We start from the raw sequence: 15,798 nt of genomic DNA, 5'->3' as shown, positions 1-15,798 counted from the left end.
TAAATTACAGCCAACATTTCTCAAACTGCTAATGTTTTAAACAATTTTCTAAAATAGTCAAGTTGTACTACTAACTGACAAATACCTGTCACTTTAGTAAAATAGAGTTTTGAAGAATTATAAGCCATTATTATTAAGAAACTTTGCGACTCTTGATCAGTGCACCTATGCAGCAACAACTTGTTAAAATATACACCATAAATTTAATATCCTTAACAAATTACATTCAGATGTAGCTGTGACCTTTAATAACATGAAATGCTGGAGAACAGAGACATTTAAAGACGAAGGACTTTTAATCCTGAAAGGACCTTAAGATAAGGTCTTTAGTGGACCAAGGACCACTTAAAGAATGAAGACTACTGAATGCTATACAAAAGCTGATGCATTTCTCCAACTAAGCGTGTTTGATGAACCCTCATGTCCACATGGTACTGTTTCTGCAGCATTACAGCTGGAAATAATCTAGGGATCATCTCAACAGTCCGCCAACTACCACCCTTAAAAATTCCAAGCTGTGATTTCTTTCCTATCCCGTGTGTGACAGATTTGACAAAGTTACAGAAATGCTCTCCCAACATTAGCTATCACGTAGCTGCTCGATCCCTGGTCTTTCTCTATTGCAGATAATTATATGGCTCTCCAGTCAACTCATAAATGAAGTTCAGCTCCATTTCATGTGAGAATCACAGACTCAAAATCCCTTCCAAATCTCACCTGGCCCCTCTGTCCTCTGGAAAGGCCACTGCTCTTTCTCTTGTTTTAGTCAATCTAGACCAAGACTTCCATCAGTGGAAGTGGTGGGTGTTGGTCTCTTCTCCCAAGTAATAAGTGACAGGAAAGAGGAAATGGCCTCAAGTTGTGCCAGGGGAGGCTTAGCTTGGATATGACGAAAAATTTCTTCACAGAAAAGATTGTCAAGCACTGCTACAGGCTGCCCAGGGAAATGGTGGAATCACTATCCCTGGAGGTATTTAAAAGCCTAGTAGATGTGGCACCTGGGGACATGGTTTAGTGGGGCACCTGGGGACATGGATTAGTGGTGGACTTGGCAGTGCTGGGTTAATGGCTGGACTTGATGATCTTAGAGGTCCTTTCCCACCTAAATGATTCCATGAGCCTACCAGACAATCTTGCAGAAACTGTCTCAGACACATTTGGTCCATAGTTTTCTTTCCGCTTCTAGATCCATAACTTCCAGTCACCTCCTTAGACATGTACGTCACCAAAAACACTTTTGCTTAAACTTCTGGAATTTGTCTTAGAATCAAACCAGCTTCCTGACATAACTTTTCTTCTGCTGATGAAGGAGCTCAATTATCTTTATTTCTTGTGGTTTTATGTTCTGCTTGACCATCTCCTGAAGAGGACCATACACGGATACTGCACCGACATCCTTAGCCACTTAGAATGCTTGAAGGACTATTTCTTCACTGCACTTTCCAGCTACTTTTGGTGCCTCTACAGTTTAAGGAATTTTTTTTTTTACTGTCTCTCCACCAAGATTATCTCTTCCAACAAATATTTCATTTTTACCACAAATACTTCATTTTTACAAATGGTGTGAGAATGTACTTTATTCTCACAAATGTCTCATGGCTTGGACTGCCACTCCATCCCAAATTTCCCACCATGATTATCAGTGATCATTTGCACTTGCCAGTGGTCATGCTGTCCAAAGGAAGTTTGGCCTTCCTTTTAGGTAAGAGCTTTCATCCTACCAGGCTTTGCTTTCATTCATCTTTCTCAGAAGCCATACCATCCCAAGTTTCCACATGCAGCTACATGTTCTAAGCTTTGAGTGCTCCTCAGCTTCTCTTCTCCTCAGAGCTACTTCTGAGCTTCACTAGCCAGGGTCAGCATTGGGGTGGAAAAGCAAGGGCAGACGAGCTTGTCTGTCCTATTTAACCTCTTCTTTAACATGGCAGCTTTGGCAAAGAATGCTATGGATATAAGTGTTTAGAGACATGTAAGAGGCAGCTGAATCTGAAAAGCAAATGCAGGAAAACAACTACTGACCATGTAAGTATTGATTTTCTTTGGGCTTTATTGCCCTTCTAACATGGACCACTGTTTTCTCTTGAAAAGCAATAATGTTTAAATCATGGGGATTTCTAGAATAGTAAGATAGTATTCCACAGGCAACAGATAAACAGGTTTCTGATTTCATCTACAGGTACCTTGGTAAGAACAAGGGAACAAGGGAAAAAATTAAAAGCCTGAAACAAAGCTAGGATTCCCCACCATGAAAAGAACCAGCACCTGCAGTCAGTAGATACATCTGTCTAAGCCATCAAAGCAAATCTGTCTGTCAGAGATGACCAATGCACCTGGGCATGCTCCTATCTACACAAAACCATCACAAGGAGGATAAGCACCACAGCACTGGCACCACCTGTTTTGGCAGACTGAGGAAAGTGGGGACACTCCTCTGCTTTCCCAAGAGTCCTGCTCTATCTGTGCAGAGAGCTCAATCCTAAGGCAGTGACTCCCATCCAATCACATTGCACTTGAACATTTCCTCCCAAAAGAGTGGTTCAGGTTAGCCAGCAGCACCAGTACTAGCACAGCCATGCTGCTCATCAAATACAAAGCATCTGTAGCTGTCTCATGAATAATATAACCATTATATATATATATAAAAATAAATACATACATACATATGTATCTAAAGCTTCAACATCAGATCCTTGTCAGCTTTTCCTTACTAAAAGGATCTCTTTCTTCTTACATCTGACAGCTGGGGCTACAGCACTGCACAGATTCAGATTTTCAGCATTTGCACCTACAATTTTGGTTCTCCAAACTTTGTTGGAACAGCTACACAGAATGCTTTCAAAACCAAAGCTGAATCAGAAACAGAGAAATAGATTTGGATGTGATCATTGGCACGGACACTGCCAAAGAAGAAGCTGAAGAGAAGGAGGCCAAGAACAAAACCTGACTGTAATTCACTGTTCAAGGAGGTGGTATTAGATGAGCAAATGCTTCTGCAATATGCCCGATCCCTTAGCAACTTCAAATCAGACAGACAGTCCCCATGGATTCATGTCACAAAACCTACATTTACAGGAAGACTATTCCCCTTTGCAGGAAAGGCTTACCAAGAATAAAAACCCTTGTAATGAAAACCAGCAAAGAGAATAAATTACCATATATTCTTTGTATTTCAGCTGCTCAGATAATAATGTATGAGCTTCACACTCTGCATGAGAACATTCCTGGATATCCCAATGACACCCTGATTGCAAACAAGGATGAAAAAGCTTTAATCCAAGAAGTTTCTCTCTCTTTCGCTTACACAATCCATGTTTGCTGTTCTTCCTATTTAAGACAAAGCTGATCTTGAAATAGGTCTGACTTTGTTATCTTAACACTTAATTAAAATTTTAAAAAACTTAACAGTGCAGACATGTCTCCTCCTCCACATTTTCAGGGACAGATGAGATTCATGTCATAAAGTATATAGCAGGTATGTCTTCCAGAAAATTCTCTTAAGGAAGGAGGATTAACTATCATTTTCCGAGCTTTATGATGTTTATGGAGTGAACAGAATTTTATTAATCTTCTGCTACATGCAGTAAAGTTACTATGTTTTACCTATTTTATATTTATCATCCAAATTGGAAGTACACTGGTTATCTCTTAGGTCTCGTAACTTCAGTTCTCAAAGAATTATGAATTTGGGACTGACTATTCAAATGTCCTGCAACACTCTTTCTCATATTACTGGATTAATCTATTAAAAAAATCATCTTTACAGAGATATCAAATGTCAATTTTTTTGCATGCAGATATACAACAATAGTAATGTGACTGGTTGCAGTGAATACAACTGTTGTAGATTTATCTCACTCTTCTAAGGAAATTAAAATTTTGAATTATTCCTTCCTACATTGTTCAAATCTTTTACTGAAGTTATTTGGGAGGTGAACTGTTAGGCTATAACCTGTGCTTTCGGCAGTAAGATAGCTGCTATATGTATGTATCCACATATATGTGTATATAGACACTTGTATATTTACATAAACACATATATGCTCATTTTTTATGATTTTCAGATGTTTTATTATTTTCCATAATGATGAAAATTAAATGCTGAACAGAAGTTTGCTTTTCTTTATTTCATTTACAGACCCCTTAAAAACAGTGCATGGACTGTGAACAGACCCCTCGATGAATTTTTCTGCTGTCACTTCCCATTACATCATTAAGTTTTGTCAGAATTATATAGAGATTCTTCCATTTGAGTTTGTAAATTGTTCATGATAACTTTGCAAGAGTCACTTGGTGTGTTACCTTCAGCTTTGTAATCAACACTTACCAATCTTAAAGTTTGTTTCTGAACAACAATTGCCTACTCTATTCTTCTGCTATTCATCACAATTTTTGATGTCTTCAAGTATTCCTCTGCCTCCATCTGTAAAGGCACAGGCTTCAGACATCACTGTATTTGATGTCTCAAAGATAAGCAGTGTAGATATACAACACATTAGATGTATTTTTTGCTCTTGGATAAGAAACACTATGATTTTAGTTTAAATTACTGTTTTTCCTCTTTCTTCACATTCAATCACAATGAATCACAAACCTTAACAGAGTTAAAGCAATAAAATTAAATCACATTCTGATTCTCAAACTTGGGCTTATAGTGAAATCTCAATCAACAAAGTATCTGAAAATGTAATTTTTGAACAGCTTAAGAAAATAAGGAGAAAACCAGATCAATAAAAAGAATCTGAAAATTCTTTCAGCTAACCACAAATCACTCTAATGTCTGAAAACACAATGTTTCAAACAGGTTACTAAGCTCCATCTCTTCTGGTATCTTTTTGGTATCTTTTGGTATGACAAAGATATCACTGTGGGACAGACTGGGGGGAACTTATGAGGAACCACCGTAAATACAAGCCAACTGCTCTTTCCAACATCTTCCCTCTGCTCTTTTCCTTTCATGGTAACATGGATAGTAGAATTTGATGTGAAAAGTTCACAGGAAATGTCACTTACTTCATTACTCTACGACTAATTAAGATTAAACAGCTCATGGGGGGGCAGCTCATTACAGTAATTTTTTGGCTCCTGTGTAATTTCTGAACAATAGTTGAAGGAGAGAAACTTCTCACACAGTGAATGAGAATCCGAGTGGATGCACAGTGGTGCTGAATGCTACCTTCATTGGGACATTACACTAGAAATGTCAGCTTGGGTCCTAATTTTTTCTAAGACAGCTGTCCATAATACTTCATCAGTATCAAGACCATATTGCTTAAAACTCTCTACTGAAGACGCCACCAAAGTAACTTCAACATTTCCTATATACACTTGGCATCTCACAGATGCATTTAAGTCATCTATTATATTTTGCTACCCAGGGCATCACTTGAACCCCTGACAAACTGAACACTTGCCTCAGCATGTCGACCTGGAGTTCCTAAAATGCACTTGCACGTACAGACACAACATGCAAACCCCTTTAAAATCATATGCAGTCCACATGGCCAATGCCCATTCAAGAAGGTCCAACCTTCCCTACTGTCCAATGGCAGAAATCAGGAAAAGATTTGGAAGTCTTTTCCCGATTCTGTTGGAAACCATGAAAAAGAAATAGCCTGGATTCAGTACTACCTTTGAGATCTCCTCTACCCAGCTATCTATTTACAAAAGTAAAGGCACTTTTTTTGACAGTCAGGTAAAAAAACCCCACCAAAACACGCAGTACACCATAGCAACATGGCAGGTCTGAAATATGCATTGAAAGTCAAACTGACTTGTCTAGAACTGTTAATGAACATTTCAATTACAGCTACACTGAGATCTGAAATCTTGGAGACAGCTGAAAAGCTCAGTACTGGGCACACCACATCCCAGCCCAACCACTCCAAGTTCTCAGTCTGGGTAAATTGTAAGGATGTGAATCCCATGAAAAATAAGGGCAGAGTTTATACTCACATTTCTGCAGGGAGTAAGTGATGAAGATTTTCTGTTACACTGGACAAAGGAGATCTCCACACTGTGCTACTGCCACAGATGCAAAAAAAGAGAAGTCAGCCTTGCTCCCTGGGGCTACAGCTCCTACCTCAGTGCAGCTGTCAGCCAACACCGAGCAGCTGCTCTTCAATATTACATAGCATATGCACGTAGGAAGTGGCTCTCAGACAGGCATCTGCAGGAACTGCTGCTGCTGCTGGTTTGGTGGCCTTGCCTGAACCATCCTGACAAGGTCCATAACAGCAGCACTGAAGAGTAAACTGCATTCTTCTACAAAGGGAGCTCAAGTGCTTCCTAAGGCATAACCTGCCTTCCATTTGCACATCGAGACGAGCTCCTGCTGCCTTGGAAGCTCTGGAACATTGAGTAAGTGGCCTTTGGGCACATTTATCACTGCATTACACAGCTCCAGAGTGAAAACAGAGACAAGATGTAGCTAGACAATCTTCTGGACTGCTGAACTTCCCAAGGAACTCCCCCACGAACACTGCACTTTCCTGCTTTTTTTTTTTAAGTAGTAAAACAAATCCTAAATCATAATCCCCATTTTCTCTGTTCCTTCTTATTCTTTGAGGAAAAAGCTATTAATTAAAAAGTTGTTATGTCTGTTTCTTTTTGAAGAATGCAGTTTCTTTTTACTTTCAAGCTTTGTGGAGTTTCGGTTTTGGGGGTTTTTTTTGTCCAGTAGAAAAGAACTGTTCATATTACATATTAGCTCAGGCTGTCAGGTTTTATCTCCATTCCTAACTCCTTTTAGATCAATGAAACAAAATCTGCACTAAGTTAAGTCTCAGGTTCAGCAAAATGGATTCCTGACCCACAGGTGCCATAACAACATCATACTATCTTAGGGTCTACAGAAATTTATGTACATAAGCATGTCAGTAAAGGAAAAAAACCATATAAACCCTGTCACTGGAAAGCTTAAAATACTCAAGGGTGCCCTCCTTTTGGACTGCTGGGGAGAAGAAAATGATATATCAACTTAAGCCTCCTAACATGGTAGGAAATTTCATCTTTGTTATTCATCACTGGCTTGTGATACAGCTGAGAACAACATGCCCAGAGTATCTTTGCAAATCTGCACTGGTCTCTTAAGAGGTCACAACACATGCTGGATGCCCAGCAAAAAAACAAATGGAAAAACAAACCCCAACCAAAACTAGATGCCAAAAACAGTATCTTCTGCCAGACAGAGCTGTCAAATTCTAGTTGACTAAAAGTATAAATGTTTCCTTGAGAGCACTGTGGATTTAAACTGTGCTGTATTGGAGACATTTACCAATGTACTATGGTAATGCATTCACTGGAATAGCTGGTATTTCCTTGCTTAAGATCTTTCTCTATTCACAGTTGAGAAGCTAAGGCAGAATAAGCTTGTTAGATGTGACACTATTTCCAGTAACACATTTTCCCCCACAAAACTATGTCTAGTGTTTGCCTTTTTGTAATCTGTCCAATCTGGAGCAATTTTTCTGCCCCAATACATTTTCAGGGAAGTCTCCTTTTCGAGTAACAACATAATTCCCAACAGCACTAATAACTAATAAAAACTGCAGATGAGTAGTTCAAGTGATAAGATAGAGAGGTTGCAGTGGAGACTTACCTAATACTTTTCCTTTTTGTGTAATAACAACATTCTGGGCTGAAGCTTTCATTTAACTTTTGCCCAGAGTCTTAAAAGGTTCCTAAATATTACAGGAGTGATGCTTTAAAGCAAATGCCCAAAAGAAGAAAGGAGACAATAAAGGATGAGCATCTTTAGAAGTTCATACACTTATAAGACGCCGACAGAACTTGCCCTGCAGTTTCTTAAATATCAGAAATTGTGTGGCCAGCAGGACGAGGGCAGTGATCATTCCCCTGTACTCAGCACTGGTGAGGCCACACCCTGAACCCTGTGCCCAGTTCTGGGCCCCTCACTACAGGACAGACCTTGAGGTCCTGCAGCGTGTCCAGAGAATGGCAACAGAGCTGATGAAGGGTCTTGAGCACAAGTCTTACGAGGAGCATCTGAGGGAGCTGGAGGTGTATAGACTGGAAAAAAGGAGGCTCAGGGGAGACCTCATCACTCTCTCCAATTACCTGGAAGTACACAGGTAGGGTTGGTCTCTTCTCCCAAGTAACAAGTGTAGGATGAGAAGAGATGGCCTCAAGTTGTGTCAGGGGAGGTTTAGATTGGATATTACAAAAAATTTCTTCACGGAGAAGGTTGTCAAGCACGGGAACAGGCTGCCCAGGGAAATGGTATTTAAAAGATGTGTAGATGTGGCATTTAGGGACATGTTTTAGTGGTGGACTTGGCAGTGCTGGGTAAGTCGTTGGACTGGATGATCTTAGAGGTCTTTTTCAACCTAAATGATCCTAAATGAGAGTAAGGGAATGACACGGTGTTTGTGGTAACACTGTGGTAAATCAGTTTGATGATGCAGAAGGTTCCATTAATTTATATTACTAATAAATTTATAAAATTTTATATTACTAAAAAATTTATAAAATTTTAATATAAATTTTCTTTCCCTTGAGAAAAAAATAGCATGTTATGAACCACTTTCTTTTTCCTTGCAACTTGTGAAAACTTGGCCCTTTAGGATATTCTCCAAGCAGGGCAGTCCTCCCTACATGCCCTGCCAAGCAGCCGTCTCCCCAGGCCTGCAGAACTCCTTGAGGGAATGCAGATAGGGCAGAAGAAATGAGATTACCCTTTGTTGATTTACTGAGTGCTGCTTGGAGAGGTGCTGTAACCTATGCTGACAGAGACAGACTTGCCTGTGCCAAGAACAGGACCTTCCCATGGCAGAAGCACATCAGCAGCACCACAATATGAAATGTAGATGAGGCACTACTAAGCAGAGTCATGCTGGCTGACAGATTAAGCTGCAGAAATCTGCCTCAGAAGGCAGGTATGATCTCACTCCTATAACACAGTGTATCTCAGATTTAGCAGACCCCCAAACTAAGATTAATAAAGCTCATGAGAGAGTGAGTCCATTCTTCACACAAGGAACCAGAGACCATTTCTACCTGGAGCCTCACCTTGCAATATATTCCTAAGATATCTAGGTAGGTACTACTACATAATTGTAGACTTGAACTTTATATGGGATAGAACATTTCCACAAAATCACCATTTTTAACCCCTGCTGCTTTATTCTCAGCAGGGTGGGTCCCTGTTTTTCCTCACATTGCATGTGCCTTTCCCGCAGCAACAGGCTGTGCCCGCAGCACATGCCACGTCTGCTTCACCTTTTCTCACATCCCCCTGACTTCTCCTTTCCTCACTGTCCTCTTTCCCGCTTGCTGTGCTGAGCTCCCAGCAGAGCTGCATCTCCCCCAGCTCATTCCTCGAGTTGTAGCTCAGGTCTCCTTCGCCCACTCCCGCAGCACCCCAGAGATGGGGGCCATGGGCACCTCCAGCTGACTGCAAAGCAAAGGCCTGCAGTGTGTGCCATCTCTCTCCTACCCTATGCCACCCTTCTCCTTTCCATGCTTCCTCAGGCTTCACCTCCATCCACAGAATTCTGTGGAATTAAGATACTTCAAAGTAATCAAAACTCCCATGGGCATCAGATAGGCACAGAGTGAGAGCAAATTTGGTTGCAAATAAAAATCCAGTGTTCTTCTGCAAAGGCAAGGATGGGCACAGATTTCTGCAGACTGGCAAAATTTGCTATGTCTCTCCCACTGTACCTGATACATGCTCCTGCCTAGCTCTTGGCTCCAGCCTTCCTCACACCTTCTGTGCCACTCTGGAATGCTCACCCAGACTGGGATCCTGGGCTGTTTCTGAATATCTGTCTTCTACAACTAGAAGCAGCAATGACACCGAAGACAAACTCATGGAATATTTGCAACACACTTCTGTCCTGCAGCAATGGTGATACTTGGAAGGATATTTGTGCAACAACCAACCCAGGAGCAAGCCTGGGGTTTCATCACACACAGCTCAAATGTCTTGCCTGCGTTCATATTAAAACTGGCACCACTTACCAATAAACTGTTTTTTTAAAATAACTTCACCTTTAATACTCAAAAAACCTACAAACCGACACATGGTAATCTATTTTTTTTTAAATTTTCCTCAGAATACTTTTCAGAGGAGAGGAACATAGTTATTCCCACCAGACCACTAGGGACAAGGCACAAAGTCCCAATCACCTGCTGAACTCTTGTGAAAGAAGTTCAGCAGGAACCAGCCAACAACTTCTATAACCCATCCTGCAAATCTACACATGCTGGAAAAAGCACTTCCTACATTTTCCATGTGTAACTGATATCAGAGCTGCCACATCAGAAAGCAGCTAGTAATAGCTGATAGATAAAAGACAGCTAATGGCTACTTACCATCTCTTTATATGATTGCAGCTTTCTCTTTACACCTTACAGGTGCCTGCATGCAATTATATCTGTTTATCTAAGCCAGAGAATTTCTCTGCAGAACTCCAGTCATACACACACCCTCAGACCATAAGGGCTGCAGCAGTGCTCCTACTTTTAGTACATGCTTGATTTGGAAAGTATTTTTATGTATTTCTTTTCTCTCAAAGCTTCACACAGATTGGTTAGTATGCTGCTGTGCTTTAGATCATCCTGAATAATTAATAAAGAGTTTGCCAGTTCTGGAATATATTAGTGGCGAAGAAATATTGCTTGAACTTGTGAACTGTGATCAGCTTGCTGTAGAAGAGAAAATCCTTTCTCCTTTCATTACCTCTTACAACAATAAGTTCAAAGAATTCCTTTGAACAAAAAGACAATATTGCGAACTAATAATGCTCATTAAATATAATAAATCTGCCTCTTTTGTTCTACACATACTCAGTGCTGGAAAGCCTAAATAGCAATTACAGAAGGAATATCTTAACGAAAATTCATCTCTCTCCCTCTCCTTCAGCTATCATAATGCAGGTACTTACAATTTCAAAGCAATCCTAAAACAATCCTAGCCAAAGGCACTTAAGAAAGTGCAAATTAAAAAGTCAAAACTGGCGAAAAATCTCGAACGGAGAAATTCTTGCAATGTCTTCTCTCCTCTCATAGTCTTTGCCAACTTCAGTAACTGCTCCTAATGAGTAATGATCACATGGGAGTTCAGGGGAGGACAGGGTTGTCCCCAAGACTAGCATGGACCCACTGAGCGACGTAAGACAGGTCATGGCCACTCTTTGCCTTCATCTTCTTATCTGACAAACAGTCTTTCAACAAAATAATTTTTAAAAAAACAAAACAAAACAAAAAATTCCAAGTACCAGGGAATGCTTTTGTTTTGTTTTGGTTTTTTGTTTTTTAAATTATTTTTACTACATTACAAGCACTAAGAGCAATGTCAAAACTTCCCTTGCTGACAGACGTCCACAGCTCTCCCCTGTGGACTCTCTCCTGTCTTCTCATGAAGTACCCACTAATGGCTGAGGAAGGGCTGCAGCTTTGGATGTGGCCCTGAAGTTCCCACATGCTAGTGGAAAAGAAAGTTTCCAGATTTTGATTCTATTCTTTATTCTTTCACTGTAGCTTGTTTACTAAGTCAGAAGAAACACAGAAGTCACTTTCAGAAATAAAATGCAAAAAAACTTGGGAGATATGGACAATTTGGATAAATAGGTGTCGAGTATGAAAAACCTCAAAGTTTGTTTCTGAAACCCCAACCTAATGCACAAAGCCAACAAATCCATACTGACTGCCTATTTTTAGAACTTATCAGACATTCAAGAGTTTTCTGAATATTCAGAACTAATTTTAGAAAGACAGGGAAGCAACCAATGTTTAAAAGTCCCTACAGATATTGTTACTTGTGATTTTTACTTCATTCAAAGCAGCTGTTGACTCAGTTCTAGTAGTTAACTTGCATTTTTATAAACAATTTATTGGCAAAAAGAGACCACATAATTAGAATTACTATTAAAATAATTAATTAACCAGAGATGAGTCTCTGGAACACTGTCAAGTTTGTAATAAGATACTAGACAGCCTTGATGTCAAGTCTTTACACCACTTTAATTTCATACTTTAAAAAAAAAAATCTGTGTTTGTTGTGCTGTAGCTGCTTGTGGCAAAGCAAAGTATAACCTACGTCCAGCTACATTCAGAATTCATCCTTTGATGCTTTAGGCCCCAATCCAATTTTTAGATAACTGATCATCTTGTAAAATGGAGTGCAGCATCTTGCCTTTAAAGCTTGCTTTATCTCACTGTATTGGAAACATACTGGGAGAATAAAAATATATGTCTGCAGAAAGGATCTGTATGCGCAGTAGGTGATAAATTATCCTGAAGATAGGCTATAAAGCTTTGATGGGTGAGAGACATTCCACTCAGCTCCTCATGCTATGCCCTGTGTAACAACAGTTGACATCTTTATCAGAGTGCTCCTATTCTGTTTCCATTATAATAAAATCCAGAATAACTTCACTGATCTGTGTATGTTAAAAACTGCATTCCTGACTCTAACAAAGAGACCCATTTCTGTAAGTAACTTTATACTACTGACACAGCTTCCTAAAAGTCCTGTTCTTCCGGCTAATAAAGGGAAAAAACGAACATGTCCATACATAAATTAACCACAGCCAAGGCTTTGTAATGCACCGCTTGAAAGGCAATTTTTAAACTATAAAGTGGTTAATTTACCTGTAAAACTGACCAGCCTACACATTTCAGCAACTTTTCACTATAACATATTATATATGTATATTGTTCATTGTTGTACTTAACATAATAACTGTAATTTGTACCATTTTTATTTAGCCTATATATGCAATGTAAGGGATTACCACAGGCTCTTTGGTATGCACAACATACTGCTCAATGCCCAAGGTCTTATACGAATAAACTGGGGGGAAAAAAACCCTAGTATTTCTCCACTGCATAAAAAAATCATCCTCCAATACAAGCAGCTGTATGAAGCGCAGATCTGTGGTTGCTCTTGCAACTTCAAATGTGGCCTCTCCTTATATTCACTTGGTCAAAATATAAGTTATCATTCTCTCTAAGCCCAGTACTTCTCATTGCGAAAACTATAAAAACAGCTACTACTTCAGATTGTAAATGTAGCTTTTGGCTTACTTTGCTCTTTTGGGATAGAAAGGAGAGAAAAAATTAATATACAAAAATTACAAAACCCTCTTCTCAGTGCAAATTTTAGTAGCTCATATGGTAAGAAGATACCTTTTCTCTTTTCAGAACCTTTTAACTACTTCCAACATTGCTTAAAATGTATATACATACACATAGAGATTCAAATACGTATAGATAATCACAGTAAAAAGAGACTGACCCAACAATATTTCAGCTCAAATGTAAAAGCATGAAAGATTTATTCATGAAAGAAATCAGGTAACTATAGCACAAACTCTCATCCACAATAAACATTTTAGCAGCTATTAAAAAAATGCATAACAGAAAAACAGCATAGAATCAACACACTGGTGTAGAAAACAGCAGCTTATTTTTGTTCTTAACTAGGTAGACTAGATCTAAATTCAAATCATGTCTCAACACCTATGAGAAAGAAGTCTCACACGGCATCATTCTTGCAAATTGCATCATCAAATAACGTAATACTTTTCTTCCATGGTTGCTTGTTAATGGACAGAAATATGAACCTTCATCTGACCTTGGTAAAGTGCAATTTCATTACTGAAAATGTACTGACCTCCAAAATTAAGACTCACAAAACTGAAGTGTAATACATTTTAAGGGGCCTAATCTCAGTCTTCTAAATTTCCCACATGAATAATTATTGTACACTTCTTGTTTGCCACATATTTTGCTTTAAGAGGGGGAGTGATTGATACAGTGGAACTACAGAAGAAGACTTCGGTACAGCAGCTGCAGCAGCCACAGTAGCCCTTGTACCCAGAGAGGCAATACGGCACAGGAGGAGTGCATGGGCAGGGGCAGCAGTGAAGCAGGACTGAGGGCAGGGGGCTGGACTGGAAGACATTTGAAGGTCCCTTCCAACCCAAACCATTCTGTGATTCTATAATTGTGCCTGCCTCCTATGAATGGTGTAAGTTTGAAGGCAGAGGACAAAGAAGAAGACTAATGCTCCCATCTGAAGATGACCCTGGAGATGAGGTCAAGAGAGGTAAGGGTTATCTGCTGCAAGCTCTGACTCACAACTATGAGAAGGAAGAGCAGGAGTGGGTCACTGACTAGGTTTTGGAGAGCATTCCCACTACTATATGATATTTTTGCCTTGAAATTAGCTCACAACACTTGAAGATTCTCCTGCCAGAATTTTTTTCAATTACAAAGTAAGTACCTGCAGCAATAGAAAGACATACAAAAGAAGCTCTCCTCTTTGCTTTCAAAGGTTAAGATGAAGTACAAGAGGGGAGTGCAATTGCTGTAAAATACAATATTGCCTGAATATCTCCATGTTGGAAAGAATTGCCTTTAGAGAGTCTCCAGTTGCACAGATGAGGCATTTCTGTTTACAGCCCTATCTGAAAGAACAAGAAATGATGTTACAAGCTTACTTTGTCAAGACAGGCATGAAAAATGACGTAACATAAATAAAGCTGGTATTTCCACATTTTGTGTATAGTTAACCACACATCTTTTATTAAAAACACAAGACACTAATATAGTGTGCAGCATATCTGTTTCTTTTCACCACAGGAGGGCCTGAAGACAGTAAAGAAATTATTTTGGGGAACTGCACAAAGCTACAGGATTAGTGCAGAAGAAAAAGACCCTAGCAGAGACAGGCTGGGGGCAAGTACTAAAGCAAGGAAAACTTCTTTTGGAGCAAAGGAACTCAATGAATGCGCAAAACCCCATGACTAGCAAGTTAGAAGGAAAGGAGATCTTCCAGCTGATACAGCAGCAGGAGATTGCCAGCTGTTGGCAAGAATCCTCTCCACACTAACAATGTGAAGGTGCATCCCTGTCCTCAGCTAGGCTGGCTGTGTTGAGCAGGCCTTAACTGCTGTCTGAGATGTAAACGCCAAGGTCATAAACCCCAGAGAACTAGATAAAAGAACAAAGGTTTTACTCAGCAGTGAAAACTCAGGAACCTGTCAATTAGGACAGCAACACCAGTCCAGCATGCACATGGCTTACAGGAGAATGAATATATGAACATACCTCTAGACTTTTTCTTTATCAACTAGAGACAACCATAAAGCACACTAATGCAAAAAATCAATAGTATCATGCCAGCTCCTATTGGGAGGGAGTGGGAGGAGTGAGGAGTCTCAAAGGAAGTTAAGATTATTTCAAAGGAGAAAAAACCCACTAGCCTGAGTTCTGTTGAACGACGGAAGCATGAAAGAATTAAGATGGCTATGATGTATAAGGCTATTGATTATTCACAGGGAAACTGTATTTAAGTGAAGTAACAACTCTCATCAGTGACAGATTAAATTAGTGCCCAGATCTGTCTGATAAAGACATCAGCAGACAAAAAGGTTGCTCTGCTCACACCAGAAAAAGGGAATACACTGATTTTCAACCTGATAAATGTGTAACAGAGCTACCAGAATCGAAACATTTTACACAGGACGAGAAAAACAGGCATCACACAGCACAGATTTGAAAGAGAAGCAAATCTATTGAGAAGATGATTAATAAATATATAAGTTCATATGTTTTGAACAACATGGCCCCACAAAGCAATCTAAGTAACAGGAAAATGATTATATAAGTTTGATTGCAGTATTCTTCTCTCTTCCTATTACTGATCTCATAGTATTAGCATGCTACCTTTTCATGCTTCTGCAAAATAAAACACTAATTGATTTTGAGCTATCCTGACTAATAATCAAAGATTTCTGATTTTTCAAGCTAAGCTGATTAAAAGAGTTT

At 39.5% G+C, this 15,798-nt stretch overlaps 1 protein-coding gene across 11 annotated transcripts in view; it reads right to left on the bottom strand.

The window, feature by feature from the left end:
• The window catches only part of GRIP1 (glutamate receptor interacting protein 1), a 331,823-nt gene that overhangs the window by 148,985 nt on the left and 167,040 nt on the right, over window positions 1-15,798 (bottom strand). The gene's annotated exons all lie outside the window — the stretch shown is intronic.

Source organism: Corvus hawaiiensis, chromosome 4, assembly GCF_020740725.1.
Source record: "Corvus hawaiiensis isolate bCorHaw1 chromosome 4, bCorHaw1.pri.cur, whole genome shotgun sequence".
NCBI lineage: Eukaryota > Metazoa > Chordata > Aves > Passeriformes > Corvidae > Corvus > Corvus hawaiiensis.
This window is presented reverse-complemented; position numbering and strand designations above follow the sequence as displayed.